Here is a 10,894-nt window from a genome sequence, read left to right as displayed (position 1 = left end):
TAATATAGGATTATAGGACACTAATAAGTGCCAAAACTGAAATCATAAACACTCTCTCTGCTTAGTAACACTGACAGCCAATCACCTCTCAGCCCTGGGAGCTGTAGTTAGCGAGGGGCCCATCTCTTTGCCTGCTTGGCTGCTTCTCTAAATAAAGTAAAGATACATAGGACCAATACATTTCAGAGTTGCTGACTTGCAGAGTAATCATCTCCAATATGCAGCATGCAAGAGTGAGAAGATTTACAGGAAGCCAAATACTGGATTATATCTTGGATGAAAATGAGGCAGAGGACACAGAGCAGCATAGCGATATGGATGAGCAGGTTTCTGAGGCAGAAGATGAAGTAGAGTATCAACCAGAATACACAGACACATCTGATGAGGAGGCCACCAGTGCTGAACCTGCTGCTGTTCCTGCTGAAACATTCAAATCCAAAAGTGGTAAGATCTGTTGGAGTTCAGAACCTCCTGACTTACATGGCAGGGCAGCTGCTGCAGATGTAATCAAAATGACCCCTGGGATCACAAGGTTTGCTGTGACGAGAGTAAGTGACATCAAAACATGTTTTGAACTGTTCATGCCATTGTCACTAAAAAAAGTGATAATTGCAATGACAAACCTTGAAGGAAAAAAAGACCATGGCAACATGTGGAATGACATAAATGAGGAATGCCTAGATGCTTATATTGGTGTTCTTCTTCTCGCTGGAGGCCACTGATAGTCTTTGGGACAAGTCAAGAGGCAGATATATCTTCCCAGCAACAATGTCACTTCACACCTTTCGAATGATATCAAGAGTTTTCAGATTTGACAACAGAGATACTAGAGCAAAATCTGACAAGCTTGCTCCCATAAGGGATGTCTGGGAGAAATGGGTTCAGCTCCTTCCACTAATGTTTAACCCTGGGCCTCAGGTAACAGTAGATGAACGTTTGATCCCTTTCCGTGGAAATTGCCCCTTCCGGCAGTATATGCCCAGTAAGCCAGGCAAATACGGCATAAAAATCTGGGCAGCCTGTGATGCAAAAACAAGCTATGCATGGAACCTACAGATTTACACCGGCAAACTCGAAAGTGGCATCCCTGAGAAAAAACAAGGACAACGTGTAGTCCTTGATTTGACTACTGGACTGCGGGGTCACAATATCACGTCTTGACAATTTTTTTTACCAGCTATGACCTTGGAAAAGAACTTCTCAGGAGGAAACTCACCATGGTAGGCACAATAAAAATAAATAAACCTGAGCTGCACACTGAAATTTTGCAGGTGAAGGACAGAGCTTCACTTTCTTCAAAATTTGTTTTTACAGACACCACCACTGTTGTTTCATATTGTCCACCAAAAAAAAAAAAAAGTTATACTTATGTCCACTTTTCACAAAGATGCAGCTATGTCATCAAGAAGTGACAAAAAGCCCACAATTATCCTGGATTACAATAAAAACAAAGGAGGAGTGGACAACCTGGACAAGCTGACTGCTACCTATACTTGTCAGCGAATGACCAGGAGATGGCCGATGGCTGTGTTTTCTAACATCCTAGATGTGTCTGCATACAATGCATTTGTGTTATGGACCCACATCCACCCCAGTTGGAACACACAAAAAAATAACAAGCGGAGGATATTTCTCAAGGAGCTAGGAAGTTCCCTTGTCAAGGCACACATTGAGCAAAGGAAACGGGTGTCTCGAGATCCAGTCGCTGCAGCCGTGATCAGACAGATGCAGAGTTCATCAAGCACTCCATCCACACCATCAACAACACAAAGAGAATCAGTGCCAGCATCCTCATCATCATCTAGCCTTGCCTCAACATCAACCAGCACAGCCACAGCCACAACTCCAGTGATGCCATCTGATTCTAAAAGAAAGAGGTGTCAGGTCTGCCCCAGCAATAAGGACAGAAAGACACACACATTATGCTTCCACTGTAAAAAATATATCTGCAAAGAACATGCTAAAAGTGTCAGCTTTTGCCACACATGCATCTAAAAACACCCACACAAACACATGCAAGTTCCTGCACAAAGATGCTTTGAAAGTAGTACTTGATTTCTATTGGTTTGCCTTGCTTGATTGTGTGTTGTTTGTTTGACCTTGCAAGTCTACATTTTGTATTATTACTTGCTTTTCATTGTTTATGAACGTTTTATGTAAAAAAAAAAAAAAGTGTTGCTAATGTGATTATGTATGGTGCTAACTATGTAGCCATCTGTGTTCTGTGTTGTTTTTTTTGCTTTCTTCTTAAGAACAACAATGTATGTCCTTTTTAACCCTCCTCTTATGTTAGGGTCAGAACCGACCCGTTTTCAGGTTTTGAATGTCTATAAGTATCACATAAATTTGTTTATTGCATCAAGATTTTTAAAAGAAAGAGGTGTCACCCTTGGTGGGTTCAGCCAGGTTAAATTCCCATTGATGCACCCACTGGGCCCGGGCCAATACATTCACCCCAAGTCTCGCCAGGATCTCACCTTTTACTGTCGGGTAGTCAGTCGCTTGATCATTGGGTAGATCAAAAAATACTTGCTGGGGACCAGATGCCAGGAATGGAGCGACGACCTCAGCCCACTGGTCTGGGGGTAGCTTGTCCCTCAGGGCCACCTTTTTGAAGACCACCAGATAGGTCTCAACGTCATCCGAGGGGGTCATCTTAGGAATCGGTGCGCGGACAGCTTTTCTGGCATCGTGGACGTTCTGGGACGCTCCTGCCGCTTGCAATGCCATTACATGTTGTAATAGCAGCTGGTTAGTTTCTTGCTGCTGCTTGTTAGCCCCCCGCTGCTGCAAGTTGGCCTCCACAAGGGCTTTCACAACCACCTCCATTTTGTCAGGGGCCTCGAGTCCCAACCTTGCCGGCATATTATAAGACATGCACTTGTGCCTGGGAAAACAAAAACTTTTTGCCCTTCAGACCTGCCTCACTGCGTTTGCCCGCATCCGACACCAAATGTGGGGATTCGCTCTGGTAGGCAGATTAGCAGACGCAGTACAGAGGTAAAAACAAAGTCTTTTATTTAAACAGTGCAGTGTTTATTCACACATAAGCAAAAGTGACAGTTCGTCATCTTGGTGTTCATTCACACCATGGTAAGTCCACAGAACATAAAGCATTCACCTTGTTATCGGTTTTGGCAGTAGCAGTCCCCAACAGGCTTTAGGGCCTGCTTCCCAGTAATACGGCTCTCAGCCCTTTAGTACAGTACACAATATGCAGATCCCAAACCACAGAGACTCCACTGATATGCTGTCACGGATCAATATATGACTCACTGGATCCAAAACTAAGGAACAAAAGGGAGACCCCTGCATAAGACCTGGCACTCACGCTGACTGCTCATCCTATGCAAAAATCCCAAAGGTAGATGATCGCATATCCTCGTACCTCGACTGTATAACACCTGAACACCCTATAATAGTGAGGGACATGACCACCGGCTCCCTACACTAGACACGGAGGGAGTCAGGTTCACCTGGGATCCAGCAAACAGAAAATCACAAATAAATGTACAGCACTTATATTGTAGAAGGCTGGAAAATAGGATCAGCATGCACACACACTCCAGGAAGTTGTATAAGCCGCACACTAATGCATTATGGGGAGGAATTTAAAGGGATGCAATCAGTCCAACTACATGACAGCTGAGAGAGGCTAACGAGATGAGGAACTGAAAACCAGAACAAAGAAAACTCAAGGAGGAGGTTCTGAAAAGCTTCTGTCAGAGCTTCTCAGCTGTCTGGTTGTGAAAGTACCCCTCCCTCTACGAGTGTACTCCGGACACTCAGAGCCCACCTTCTCAGGATGGGACCTATGGAAAGCCCTGATAAGACGAGTGGCCTTAATGTCAGTCACTGGGACCCACATCCTCTCCTCAGGACCATAACCCTCCCAATGAACGAGGTACTGGAGAGAACCGCGGACAAGACGAGAATCCACAATCCTAGAGACTAGGGATGAGCGAACTCGAACTGTATAGTTCGGGTTCGTACCGAATTTTGGGGTGTCCGTGACACGGACCCGAACCCGGACATTTTCGTAAAAGTCCGGGTTCGGGTTCGGTGTTCGTCGCTTTCTTCGCGCTTTTGTGACGCTTTCTTGGCGCTTTTTGAAAGGCTGCAAAGCAGCCAATCAACAAGCGTCATACTACTTGCCCCAAGAGGCCATCACAGCCATGCCTACTAGTGGCATGGCTGTGATTGGCCAGAGCACCATGTGACCCAGCCTCTATTTAAGCTGGAGTCACATAGCGCCGCCCGTCACTCTGCTCTGATTAGCGTAGGGAGAGGTTGCGGCTGCGACAGTAGGGCGAGATTAGGCAGATTAACTCCTCCAAAGGACTTGATTAACTGATCGATCTGCAGCTGTGGATCATTGAGCTGCTGATCCTCAATTGCTCACTGTTTTTAGGCTGCCCAGACCGTTTGTCAGTCACATTTTTCTGGGGTGATCGGCGGCCATTTTGTGTCTTGTGGTGCGCCAGCACAAGCTGCGACCAAGTGCATTTAACCCTCAATGGTGTGGTTGTTTTTTGGCTAAAGCCTACATCAGGGTGAAGCTGTCACACCAAGTGCATTTAACCCTCAGTAGTGTGGTTGGTCAAGCTATCACACCAAGTGCATTTAACCAGCAATAGTCTGTTCATTTTTTGGCCATATACTAAATCAGGGGCAAGCTGCGCCCGTCACCAAGTGCATTTAACCCTCAGTAGTGTGGTTGGTCAAGCTGTGACACCAAGTGCATTTAACCAGCAATAGTCTGTTCATTTTTTGGCCATATACTACATCAGGGGCAAGCTGCGCCCATCACCAAGTGCATTTAACCATCAATAGTGTGGTTATTTTTTGGCCATATCCCAGTCTAATTCTGTCACTAAATCCATACCGGTCACCCAGCGCCTAAATACTAGGCCTCAAATTTATATCCCGCTAAATCTCTCGTTACCGCTGTCCTGTTGTGGCTGGGAAAGTTATTTAGTGTCCGTCAAAGCACATTTTTTGTTCTGGGTTGAAATACAATTCCCAATTTAGCAATTTCATAATTTAGTGGTTTCTGCTATATCAGAGCTATTTGAAATCTATCCCTAAAAGGGTATATAATATTCAAGGTGCACATTGGGTCATTCAGAATAACTTCACACACACCCGCTACTGTGTATTTCCAAGTCTAATTCTGTCACTAAACCCATACCTGTCACCCAGCGCCTAAATACTAGGCCTCAAATTTATATCCTGCTAAATCTCTCGTTAGTGCTGTAGCTGGGCGAGTTATTTAGTGTCCGTTCATGCACATTTCTTGTTCTGGGTTGAAATACAATTCCCAATTTAGCAATTTCATAATTTAGTGGTTTCTGCTATATCAGAGCTATTTGAAATCTATCCCTAAAAGGGTATATAATATTCAAGGTGCACATTGGGTCATTCAGAATAACTTCACACACACCCGCTACTGTGTATTTCCAAGTCTAATTCTGTCACTAAACCCATACCTGTCACCCAGCGCCTAAATACTAGGCCTCAAATTTATATCCTGCTAAATCTCTCGTTAGTGCTGTAGCTGGGCGAGTTATTTAGTGTCCGTTCATGCACATTTCTTGTTCTGGGTTGAAATACAATTCCCAATTTAGCAATTTCATAATTTAGTGGTTTCTGCTATATCAGAGCTATTTGAAATCTATCCCTAAAAGGGTATATAATATTCAAGGTGCACATTGGGTCATTCAGAATAACTTCACACACACCCGCTACTGTGTATTTCCAAGTCTAATTCTGTCACTAAACCCATACCTGTCACCCAGCGCCTAAATACTAGGCCTCAAATTTATATCCTGCTAAATCTCTCGTTAGTGCTGTAGCTGGGCGAGTTATTTAGTGTCCGTTCATGCACATTTCTTGTTCTGGGTTGAAATACAATTCCCAATTTAGCAATTTCATAATTTAGTGGTTTCTGCTATATCAGAGCTATTTGAAATCTATCCCTAAAAGGGTATATAATATTCAAGGTGCACATTGGGTCATTCAGAATAACTTCACACACACCCGCTACTGTGTATTTCCAAGTCTAATTCTGTCACTAAACCCATACCTGTCACCCAGCGCCTAAATACTAGGCCTCAAATTTATATCCTGCTAAATCTCTCGTTAGTGCTGTAGCTGGGCGAGTTATTTAGTGTCCGTTCATGCACATTTCTTGTTCTGGGTTGAAATACAATTCCCAATTTAGCAATTTCATAATTTAGTGGTTTCTGCTATATCAGAGCTATTTGAAATCTATCCCTAAAAGGGTATATAATATTCAAGGTGCACATTGGGTCATTCAGAATAACTTCACACACACCCGCTACTGTGTATTTCCAAGTCTAATTCTGTCACTAAACCCATACCTGTCACCCAGCGCCTAAATACTAGGCCTCAAATTTATATCCTGCTAAATCTCTCGTTAGTGCTGTAGCTGGGCGAGTTATTTAGTGTCCGTTCATGCACATTTCTTGTTCTGGGTTGAAATACAATTCCCAATTTAGCAATTTCATAATTTAGTGGTTTCTGCTATATCAGAGCTATTTGAAATCTATCCCTAAAAGGGTATATAATATTCAAGGTGCACATTGGGTCATTCAGAATAACTTCACACACACCCGCTACTGTGTATTTCCAAGTCTAATTCTGTCACTAAACCCATACCTGTCACCCAGCGCCTAAATACTAGGCCTCAAATTTATATCCTGCTAAATCTCTCGTTAGTGCTGTAGCTGGGCGAGTTATTTAGTGTCCGTTCATGCACATTTCTTGTTCTGGGTTGAAATACAATTCCCAATTTAGCAATTTCATAATTTAGTGGTTTCTGCTATATCAGAGCTATTTGAAATCTATCCCTAAAAGGGTATATAATATTCAAGGTGCACATTGGGTCATTCAGAATAACTTCACACACACCCGCTACTGTGTATTTCCAAGTCTAATTCTGTCACTAAACCCATACCTGTCACCCAGCGCCTAAATACTAGGCCTCAAATTTATATCCTGCTAAATCTCTCGTTAGTGCTGTAGCTGGGCGAGTTATTTAGTGTCCGTTTATGCACATTTCTTGTTCTGGGTTGAAATACAATTCCCAATTTAGCAATTTCATAATTTAGTGGTTTCTGCTATATCAGAGCTATTTGAAATCTATCCCTAAAAGGGTATATAATATTCAAGGTGCACATTGGGTCATTCAGAATAACTTCACACACACCCGCTACTGTGTATTTCCAAGTCTAATTCTGTCACTAAACCCATACCTGTCACCCAGCGCCTAAATACTAGGCCTCAAATTTATATCCTGCTAAATCTCTCGTTAACGCTGTCCTGTTGTGGCTGGGAAAGTTATTTAGTGTCCGTCAAAGCACATTTTTTGTTCTGGGTTGAAATACAATTCCCAATTTAGCAATTTCATAATTTAGTGGTTTCTGCTATATCAGAGCTATTTGAAATCTATCCCTAAAAGGGTATATAATATTCAAGGTGCACATTGGGTCATTCAGAATAACTTCACACACACCCGCTACTGTGTATTTCCAAGTCTAATTCTGTCACTAAACCCATACCTGTCACCCAGCGCCTAAATACTAGGCCTCAAATTTATATCCTGCTAAATCTCTCGTTAGTGCTGTAGCTGGGCGAGTTATTTAGTGTCCGTTCAAGCACATTTCTTGTTCTGGGTTGAAATACAATTCCCAATTTAGCAATTTCATAATTTAGTGGTTTCTGCTATATCAGAGCTATTTGAAATCTATCCCTAAAAGGGTAGATCATATTGAAGGTGCACATAGGGACATTCAGAATAACTTCACACACACCCGCTACTGTGTATTTCCAAGTCTAATTCTGTCACTAAACCCATACCTGTCACCCAGCGCCTAAATACTAGGCCTCAAATTTATATCCTGCTAAATCTGTCCTTAGTGCTGTAGCTGGGCGAGTTATTTAGTGTCCGTTCATGCACATTTCTTGTTCTGGGTTGAAATACAATTCCCAATTTAGCAATTTCATAATTTAGTGGTTTCTGCTATATCAGAGCTATTTGAAATCTATCCCTAAAAGGGTATATAATATTCAAGGTGCACATTGGGTCATTCAGAATAACTTCACACACACACGCTTCTGTGCATTTCCAAGTCTAATTCTGTCACTAAATCCATACCGGTCACCCAGCGCCTAAATACTAGGCCTCAAATTTATATCCCGCTGAATTTGAATACAATACATTGGGCCAAATAATATATTTGTTGTTGTGGTGAACCATAACAATGAGAAAAACATCTAGTAAGGGACGCGGACGTGGACATGGTCGTGGTGGTGTTAGTGGACCCTCTGGTGCTGGGAGAGGACGTGGCCGTTCTGCCACATCCACACGTCCTAGTGTACCAACTACCTCAGGTCCCAGTAGCCGCCAGAATTTACAGCGATATATGGTGGGGCCCAATGCCGTTCTAAGGATGGTAAGGCCTGAGCAGGTACAGGCATTAGTCAATTAGTCACGTTCACATTATCTCCCACCCAGTCTTCTGCAGAAAGCGCACAGATGGCGCCTGAAAACCAACCCCATCAGTCTGTCACATCACCCCCATGCATACCAGGGAAACTGTCTCAGCCTCAAGTTATGCAGCAGTCTCTTATGCTGTTTGAAGACTCCGCTGGCAGGGTTTCCCAAGGGCATCCACCTAGCCCTTCCCCAGCGGTGAAAGACATAGAATGCCCTGACGCACAACCACTTATGTTTCCTGATGATGAGGACATGGGAATACCACCTCAGCATGTCTCTGATGATGACGAAACACAGGTGCCAACTGCTGCATCTTTCTGCAGTGTGCAGACTGAACAGGAGGTCAGGGATCAAGACTGGGTGGAAGACGATGCAGGGGACGATGAGGTCCTAGACCCCACATGGAATGAAGGTCGTGCCACTGACTTTCACAGTTCGGAGGAAGAGGCAGTGGTGAGACCGAGCCAACAGCGTAGCAAAAGAGGGAGCAGTGGGCAAAAGCAGAACACCCGCCGCCAAGAGACTCCGCCTGCTACTGACCGCCGCCATCTGGGACCGAGCACCCCAAAGGCAGCTTCAAGGAGTTCCCTGGCATGGCACTTCTTCAAACAATGTGCTGACGACAAGACCCGAGTGGTTTGCACGCTGTGCCATCAGAGCCTGAAGCGAGGCATTAACGTTCTGAACCTGAGCACAACCTGCATGACCAGGCACCTGCATGCAAAGCATGAACTGCAGTGGAGTAAACACCTTAAAACCAAGGAAGTCACTCAGGCTCCCCCTGCTACCTCTTCTGCTGCTGCCGCCTCGGCCTATTCTGCTGCTGCCGCCTCGGCCTCTTCCTCCGCCTCTGGAGGAACGTTGGCACCTGCCGCCCAGCAAACAGGGGATGTACCACCAACACCACCACCACCACCTCCGTCACCAAGCGTCTCAACCATGTCACACGCCAGTGTTCAGCTCTCCATCTCACAAACATTTGATAGAAAGCGTAAATTCCCACCTAGCCACCCTCGATCCCTGGCCCTGAATGCCAGCATTTCTAAACTACTGGCCTATGAAATGCTGTCATTTAGGCTGGTGGACACAGACAGCTTCAAACAGCTCATGTCGCTTGCTGTCCCACAGTATGTTGTTCCCAGCCGCCACTACTTCTCCAAGAGAGCCGTGCCTTCCCTGCACAACCAAGTATCCGATAAAATCAAGTGTGCACTGCGCAACGCCATCTGTGGCAAGGTCCACCTAACCACAGATACGTGGACCAGTAAGCACGGCCAGGGACGCTATATCTCCCTAACTGCACACTGGGTAAATGTAGTGGCAGCTGGGCCCCAGGCGGAGAGCTGTTTGGCGCACGTCCTTCCGCCGCCAAGGATCGCAGGGCAACATTCTTTGCCTCCTGTTGCCACCTCCTCCTTCTCGGCTTCCTCCTCCTCTTCTTCCACCTGCTCATCCAGTCAGCCACACACCTTCACCACCAACTTCAGCACAGCCCGGGGTAAACGTCAGCAGGCCATTCTGAAACTCATATGTTTGGGGGACAGGCCCCACACCGCACAGGAGTTGTGGCGGGGTATTGAACAACAGACCGACGAGTGGTTGCTGCCGGTGAGCCTCAAGCCCGGCCTGGTGGTGTGTGATAATGGGCGAAATCTCGTTGCAGCTCTGGGACTAGCCAATTTGACGCACATCCCTTGCTTGGCGCATGTGCTGAATTTGGTGGTGCAGAAGTTCATTCACAACTACCCCGACATGTCAGAGCTGCTGCATAAAGTGCGGGCCGTCTGTTCGCGCTTCCGGCGTTCACATCCTGCTGCTGCTCGCCTGTCTGCGCTACAGCGTAACTTCGGCCTTCCCGCTCACCGCCTCATATGCGACGTGCCCACCAGGTGGAACTCCACCTTGCACATGCTGGACAGACTGTGCGAGCAGCAGCAGGCCATAGTGGAGTTTCAGCTGCAGCACGCACGGGTCAGTCGCACTACAGAACAGCACCACTTCACCACCAATGACTGGGCCTCCATGCGAGACCTGTGTGCCCTGTTGCGCTGTTTCGAGTACTCCACCAACATGGCCAGTGGCGATGACACCGTTATCAGCGTTACAATACCACTTCTATGTCTCCTTGAGAAAACACTTAGGGTGATGATGGAAGAGGAGGTGGCCCAGGAGGAGGAGGAGGAGGAGGAGGAAGAGGGGTCATTTTTAGCACTTTCAGGCCAGTCTCTTCGAAGTGACTCAGAGGGAGGTTTTTGGCAACAGCAGAGGCCAGGTACAAATGTGGCCAGCCAGGGCCCACTACTGGAGGACGAGGAGGACGAGGATGAGGAGGAGGTGGAGGAGGATGAGGATGAAGCATGGTCACAGCGGGGT

At 45.7% G+C, this 10,894-nt stretch overlaps 1 pseudogene; it reads left to right on the top strand.

Moving 5' to 3' along the window:
• The first annotated feature begins 218 nt into the window (after positions 1-218).
• Positions 219-1,995, top strand: LOC122927128 (annotated as a pseudogene).
• Positions 1,996-10,894: the final 8,899 nt, after the last annotated feature.

The sequence above is a fragment of the Bufo gargarizans genome, chromosome 1, assembly GCF_014858855.1.
Source record: "Bufo gargarizans isolate SCDJY-AF-19 chromosome 1, ASM1485885v1, whole genome shotgun sequence".
Lineage (NCBI taxonomy): Eukaryota > Metazoa > Chordata > Amphibia > Anura > Bufonidae > Bufo > Bufo gargarizans.
This window is presented reverse-complemented; position numbering and strand designations above follow the sequence as displayed.